Here is a 7,312-nt window from a genome sequence, read left to right on the forward strand (position 1 = left end):
GTCAGATGTTTTCCCCTCAGGCCCCGGCAGTGCTGAGTTGCTAAAAGGAAGCTCAAAGAGAAGGACGCTGCTTCACACAGGCCAGATCCTTTTGATTTGTCTCAGAATCTCTGTCTGCGATTCTGAGTTGAAGAGACAGCCTCCGGCTAAGGGGACCCCGTGTAGATCACCGAGTGAGCAGTTAAGGCAGGAGGAATCATTGCCTGTGCATAAGTGGGGCTTGCAAGTTCAAATGCCTATGGGGGCCCAGTGTGTAACAGCAATGAGTCAGGATAGGTGTGGACCATAGGGATGGCAGGGTCTGTGGTCACTGGATAGCACGTTCCCTGCTTAGACAATCGGCTGCCAAAAGTTCAAGACATGAAGAAGGCTGGGGATGTAGCTCAGTAGTAGAATGCTTGTCCAGTAGGCATGCGGTCCTGAGTTCAAGCCCCAGTACTGCAAAAGTTTTTTAAAATACGTAGCCAGTCAAGAGTCACATTTGAGTTTGTCTGCAGATTGGGTTATTCGCTGGCCAATTGGGTCTCAAACTCTTGGTTAAATGAGTGTCATCATAGTTAGTTATGATGGCTTATGTCTCAATAGGCCTTTCATGAGTTGAAAATATCCTTAAGACCCAAATGCGTTTATTTTGTATACCTAGTCCACTGAATAACCCCAGTGTACCTGGCCTTGAACACACTCACATTAGCTTATACTCAGGCAAAAAATGCCAAACCTGAAACCTGTTGGATAATAAAATGTTGAATATACTCCCTTGGGGGAAAAATTGCTGCCCACCTAGTTCACTGCCCGACTCTTGGACATGGCAACATGGTACTACTATCTACAAACGTTTCCATTGCATTCACAGCTGCCCTGGGACACATGTGACCTGCAGGTTGCAGCCTAGACACATCTGCATGTAGAGTATAGGCTTTTTCTCCATGTGATCAGGAGCTGTGAGCTGCAGCTCTCTGCTGCTTTTCAGTATTGGGAGAGAATGTATTTTACATCTTGCTAGCCTGGGAAAAGATCCAAATTCAAAATGCAAAGTAAGGATTCTACTGACTGTGTATTGCTTTTGCATCACCATAAAGGTAAAAAAAAAAAAAATCCTAAGTTGAACCACTATGGGTTGGAGGCAGTCTGTGTGTCCCCTTTAAGGATGAAGTTCTGAACTCTATGGGAGGTAATGACCTTGCCTGGTGTGGTGAAGCAAGCTGTTACTGGCTTTGAACTCAGGCTGCCCGTCCTCAGAGCGTGTGCCCTGACACTGTGATGTGGCAGGGAACCAGAGGACAGCAAAGTGAAGGTGGCTTCATAAACAAACTGGGACACAACCAAAAGGAAAGGGACCACAGATGGGAAGTGTCGAGTTGCATAAACACGGAGGAGAAAGCGACCATGAACAGAGGGAAGGGACTGATGCGTCTCGTCTCGGGTTCTCCAGGACGAAGCACTCAAAGCCAGCGAGAATGGAATTAGTAAAAAGAAAACCTGACAGGCAACCGACGTCTTCAGAACAGCTTCACCTCGTGAGCCGTTAAAGAACGGCAGTCAATGTGCTCTCTCTCACAGTAATTATGAAAAATGAATGTACGTTATAAAATATTTCAGGGTTGTTGAGGGCCCTGGGGACAGACACATTTGAGTAAAGCTGGCAGAAAGATGTTCCTTCCCTTATCGCAGGGGATTCATCCCAAGACCCCAGCGGAGTCCTCAAACCTGGGACAGTAGGAAGCTCCCTAGATACTACATTTTTTTCCTATGGCTTGCATGCTTACAATAAGATTAAATTTATAAATTAGACCTGGTGAGACATTAGCAATAACTAAAATAGAACAGAAATGTTATGATAGAGTGCAAAAAGTTATCTATAACTTTGGGACTGTTTGTTTCTAGAAGTTTCCATTTAATATTTTCAACCTATAGTTGGATGAAAATTAGGAGGACCACCCACAACCAGGTGGTTGATGTGGAACTGTGTCCTCTGGGAGTGCCATGACCGAGGCTGCCTTGAAATTTGAGCATCTGTGATTGCCCACATGAGACCGCCATGCGATTGGGTCCTCTAACAATCTTTTGTAGAGGAGGGGAAGGTTCCTGGCCTCATCAGAGGATATGAAAATAGTCGTGAGTGTCTGAGAGAAGGAGGTTGCCTGTCAGCTGCTCGTTCTCCTGTGAGTAAGCTCTCAACCATCTACCATTCTGTAAGTAGCCCCCCAAAACTCAGTGCTTCATCAAGCTAGACTTGGGTGGGAATGTCTTCAGTCTGTCAATGCCGTCTGTCTCTGGGGTGAATAGAAACAGATTCCTGAGAAAAAGTCACACAATTGATGAGTACCAGCCCTTGCACTAGAATTAAAAATGTATGAGGTTGGACCCAGCCTGGTCCCGGGATCTTTTAAACTACACTCGGGCCTTACACAGACTCCATCCATTACCTGCTATGTCCAGTTAAACGTAGTGTGCTCTCCTCCAAATCAGGCTGTCAGTCCCATTATGGCTCAGCTGCCTCTCTTCAACTTCTCTCCTTAGCGTCCTCCCCTGCTTCCCCAGCCTGTCCTTACCCCCCCCCCCCCCGGGTGGGCTGGCCGCCTGCTCCTGGCCTCGGGTGATGGAAGCTGTGGATGTCACACGTGCACTTCAGTGGTTCCCGAAGTTTCTCACTCGACTTTTCTGGCTGCGGATGATTCGATGACTCCAAGGATACAGTTTCTCTCTCCCAGTCCCCCAGCAAAGGTCATCGCCGCCGCCACTGAGAAGATAAGGAAACCTGTGCTCCCATGGGAGACATAGAGCAAATTTGTGTCCTGATCTCCTGCACGTTTCATGGGCAGACTCCCCCCGCCCCCGAGTGTCCTTGTCCCTCTTAGGCTGGGGGGTCCCAAGATCTATTCCCTGCTGTTACAGAATCCTAGCTCACAGTCATAGATCTACACTGTCCAATCAGGTGCCACCACAGTCCTACTCACCTCTGACCCATCCTCCCAGGGACCCCTCTGCTGCTCCCTCCAGGCCTTCATGTACTTGTGAAAACTGCCCACCACTCCCCATGTGGTGATGAAAGGGAAATTATTTAGCCTGACAGTCCAGGACCATGACCAGCCAGGACCATCCACAGCTCCCTCTGCTTCCCAAGCTTGGCTCTGCGTCACACATTCTGTCCTCAAGTGTCCTCAGCTCCTGGTTTCCATGTGCAAGCTCATTGCACACTGACTCCTCTCTAAGTCTCCCTATCCCTTTAAGGAGAGAAGGGCCCCCGTGTAAGAGGCTCCTGTGCCCTTAAACCTGAAGAAACTCTCCAGGCAGCCCCTTCTCCAGAATCTGCACTCCCAGGGTCCACCTGGCTGACCAGGCTCCCATTTGTGAGTCAGACCCTAATTCTCCATGTCACAGGTCTCCAGAGATGAAGAGGGTGGTAGCCTCCACATGCGATCTCCTTAGAGGGGGATCACTCACAGCATGACAATGACCATCTGCAAATCAGTGCATCCCAAACTCTCTTTTTCAACCCTCCTTGATACCTTTATGTTGTCATGGGCTGTGAGGGGCTCTACAGGAACTGACGTGAGGGCTGAGTATGGATTTCTTTGCAGTAACTAGGAGACTCTTCCAGCTAGATTCTGCCACAGTCCCATCTATGGGGGTGTCATGACTTGCCTACAGTCTTCCCCCAGAGGCTCCAGGTCACTTCCATCCAGCTGTGTCTCCAGTGAGTCTGGGTCTTCAACATCAGTAGTGTGTGAAATGTCAGCTGGCTGAGGTCCTTCCTCAGCCGAGGTCCTCCCCATCTGCACCCTTCCCCAGCTTGGCTCCTCCCCCTCTGCACTACCACGGCATGGAGGAGTAATGCCTTTACGCACCCCAAGATGACCTCCACCACCACACAGTCCCCGACACTTGAGAGGCTAGGGACGCTGAAAGGCACTGGCTGCCCACAAAGGACCCTTAATTGGGATGCTTCCTGGGACCATCTCTTGTCCCACATCCTGGTCCAGCTTCCAGTGTCCTGCCTCTCTTCTCTGCACACTCCTCACCAGCCTGCTAAGTGGATACAAATATTTTCCCAAACAATCACACCGGATCTAGAGTGTTCTTTCCTGGAACAATGGAGAGTTGTGGTCAAATTTAGGACATGCAATCTGTCTTTCGAATTCCTGACCAGAATCCTCCAGGGTGACACCAAACCTCAGGCTGGCCTAGCTCGCCCCCACCCCCTTCTCCAGCCTCTGCGGCTTCCTACCCCAGGCATTCAAAAGCCGGCTCCCTTCCCCAGCTTGGTCACATGCTGGAACACCTGCCCGCCTTGGCACAGGTGCCTCGCCAGAGAGGTACCCTGTGGGGCTGAGTGGTGTTTGTTCTCTTCTGAAGTTGCAGGCTGTTTTGTGGCGCGCCAGGCTCCTCTGGGCACATCGCCTTTGCTCTTCAGTGAAGGTCTCCCTCGGTTATGTAAACGGAAAGTGGGGCATTTTTGCGGTCTTGGGACAGAAGTATGAAGACGGCTTCTTTGAGTGACTTTAATCACCACCTTACCCTTGTGGGTACGCTTGGTCTCTGGACAGGAAGTGGGTGGCTGGGGGGAAATGACTGTTCTGGAGGGAATCTTCCTGCTTCCCACGAGCCTGCTTTTAGAGTTCTCTGCAGCCTTAAAGGAGGCAGCCGTGCTAGCCTGCTCTGGTTGCGGCCTGGCCTGGTGATGGCTATTTCCTGAGTGTGCAGTATCTCCACTTCCTGCAGCCACAGAGGGTCTCCTCGCTGCGGAGTGGGGCACAGGTCAAGCGCAGCAGCTCACACCTCTTCTGGCCTCTGCCTCTCCTGGGCTCAGTAGCCATCTCTGCCATTGGCCTGGGCTGGGCTCCTCCCCCTCTGTACCCTCTACCAGCTGGGCTCCTCCCACTTTGTACCCCCCACCCCTCCCGGCTCCGCCCCTTCTGCCCCCTGCTGGGATGAGAAAGGGCTAACGGACGGGGAGGGGCCGGAATGTCTGTATTTTCCTGGTGTTTTCTGTTATAGCTTGCTAGCCCTTCCCTGTGGCACTGCCCCATGGCACAGATGGCTACTATCTGAGTGTGGCGGAAGACAGTGGCTCTCTGGTAGAGAAGGCTCTCACAGTTAAACATGCCCCTTGTCCTGAGAAACTCTCCCTAGAGAGTCCCTCCATTTTCCAGAGGTTCCAGAGACTTCTCGGCACTTCCAGGTTGCCTTGGTGGAAGAGCTGGGTCAGCTGGCACCAGGGAAGAACCCCAAGTAGGGGTCTTTGCCCGCCCAGCCTACCCAACTGGCTCACCAGAATGTCTCCACAGACTCTCTTCCCAGTTCCTCCTTCAGCTCTGTTCTCCTGCACTGCACTGTCTTCCCGGTAGTCAGGGCAGAGCTTGCTTTCAAAGCGCCGGCTGAGAGAGCTTACTGTTCTACAGAAAGCCCTCCAAGACTTCCCAGGACGTTTGAGATAGCCCCTCCACGCCTCGTCACTCACGATGCTCTCCACCGCACCCTTTTCGCTACGCCTGTCTCCCCCCTGCTCTTTGCCCCGGCCTCTGTACCTTGTTGCAGACTCAGAGCCTTTGCAGGTGTGGTGCCTGAGTCTGGGGACCCTCTCCCTGAGCTCCAAAGGTCTGCTTCTCACCATTTGCTCAAACAGCATCTTTCCAGGGCAGCCCTTGGTGGGTGCATCATCCTCTATCCACTCACTGTTCAACAAGTCTGTGTGTGGTCCTCTGAAGTCCTAGACACTGCACAGAGCCATGGAAAAAGGAGAACTCACTGCCCCAGGAGAGTGGGGAATGGACATTCTAGCGGCTACAAATAGAAAACAGAAATAAATAGAGTATGTTGGTGGTGCAGGCAATGGGGGAAAAAGAAGGGGATGAGGAGGGGAGAGTAGGAGGGTGTGGTGGGAAGGAGGGTGGAAACAGCCAGCCTCTGGATCCGTGGGATGCACACCTGGGGGTCCAACCAACAACCATGGTCAATAGTAGCATCATTTTAAGACGGACTCTCACTATGTAGCCCTGGCTGGCTTTATACTTGTTATGTAGATGAGGCTAGCCTCAAACTTACAGAGATCTGTCTGACTCTGCCTCTTGTATGCTGGAATTAAAGACATGAGACATCTCATCCTGTAAGGTCAAAGTACTTCTAAACATTGAACTTGTGCAAGATTTTTCTTTACATCATCCCCTAAGCAACACAGTCCAACAACTATAGACATAATATTACACTGTTTCAGGTATTTTAAGTATATATATATATATATATATATATATATATATATATATATATGTGTGTGTGTGTGTGTGTGTGTGTGTGTGTGTGTGTGTGTGTGGTTTTATGTGTCCATATAAAAATCTAAGCTCCACAAATAAGAGAAAACACGCAACATTTATCTCTCTAACTTATTTTCCTCTATATGATTATCTCCGTTTTCCTACAAACAACATAATTTTGTTTTTTTATGTCTAAAACTCAGTTGTGTATACAAACCAGATTTCTATACACACTTATCTGTTGGCAGACACCCAGGCTAACCCCATGACTTGGCTGTTAGGAATAGTGTCACAATAAACAGGTGTGAAAGTACCTGTGGGGTGTGTTACAGCTGTAGAGGCCTTTGGATATATTCCCAGGATCGGTATAGCTGGATCTTGTGTTAACTCTATTTTCGCTTTTCTGAGTGGATGGACTAATTTACACCTTCACCAGTAGCATGTAAGATTCTTCCCCTTCATCCTCACCAGCTTGTCTTTGTTTTCTTGGTGATGGCTGCTCTGATTGGGTGAGATGGAATCTCAATGTTGTTTTAATTTGCATTTGACAGACAGAGGAGGATGCGGGGCATGTTTTCATATATTCACGGGCCACCCACTCACATTGTCATCTTTCCAGAATATGTTTATCTCATTAGTTCATTTATCAATTGGAATTTTGTAGGTATTTACCTTTTTGAGTTCTTTCTGTTTAAAGATTTCTTTTTTTAAAATTCATGTGCCCATGTGAGTGCATGTGCACCATATGTGTGCAGTACCCTCAGAGGCCAGAAGAGGGCATCACGTCCCCCTGGAGCTGGTGCTGGAAACCAAACTACGTCCTCTGCAAGAGCAGTAAGTGCTCTTAACCTCTGGAATATCTCTGTAGTTCTTAGTTTTAGAGTTCTTTATCTACTCTAGATAGTAACTCTGTCAGATATATAGCCAGACAGACCTCCTACCTTGTAGCCTCCGCTCAGCTACTCATTTGCTCTGCTACACAGAAGCCTTTTAATTTCATGTGATCTCATTTCTCAACTACTGTTTTTTTGGTTGTTGTTTTTTTTCCCCTAAACTACTGG

This window comes from Peromyscus eremicus, chromosome 8a, assembly GCF_949786415.1.
Source record: "Peromyscus eremicus chromosome 8a, PerEre_H2_v1, whole genome shotgun sequence".
Taxonomy (NCBI): domain Eukaryota; kingdom Metazoa; phylum Chordata; class Mammalia; order Rodentia; family Cricetidae; genus Peromyscus; species Peromyscus eremicus.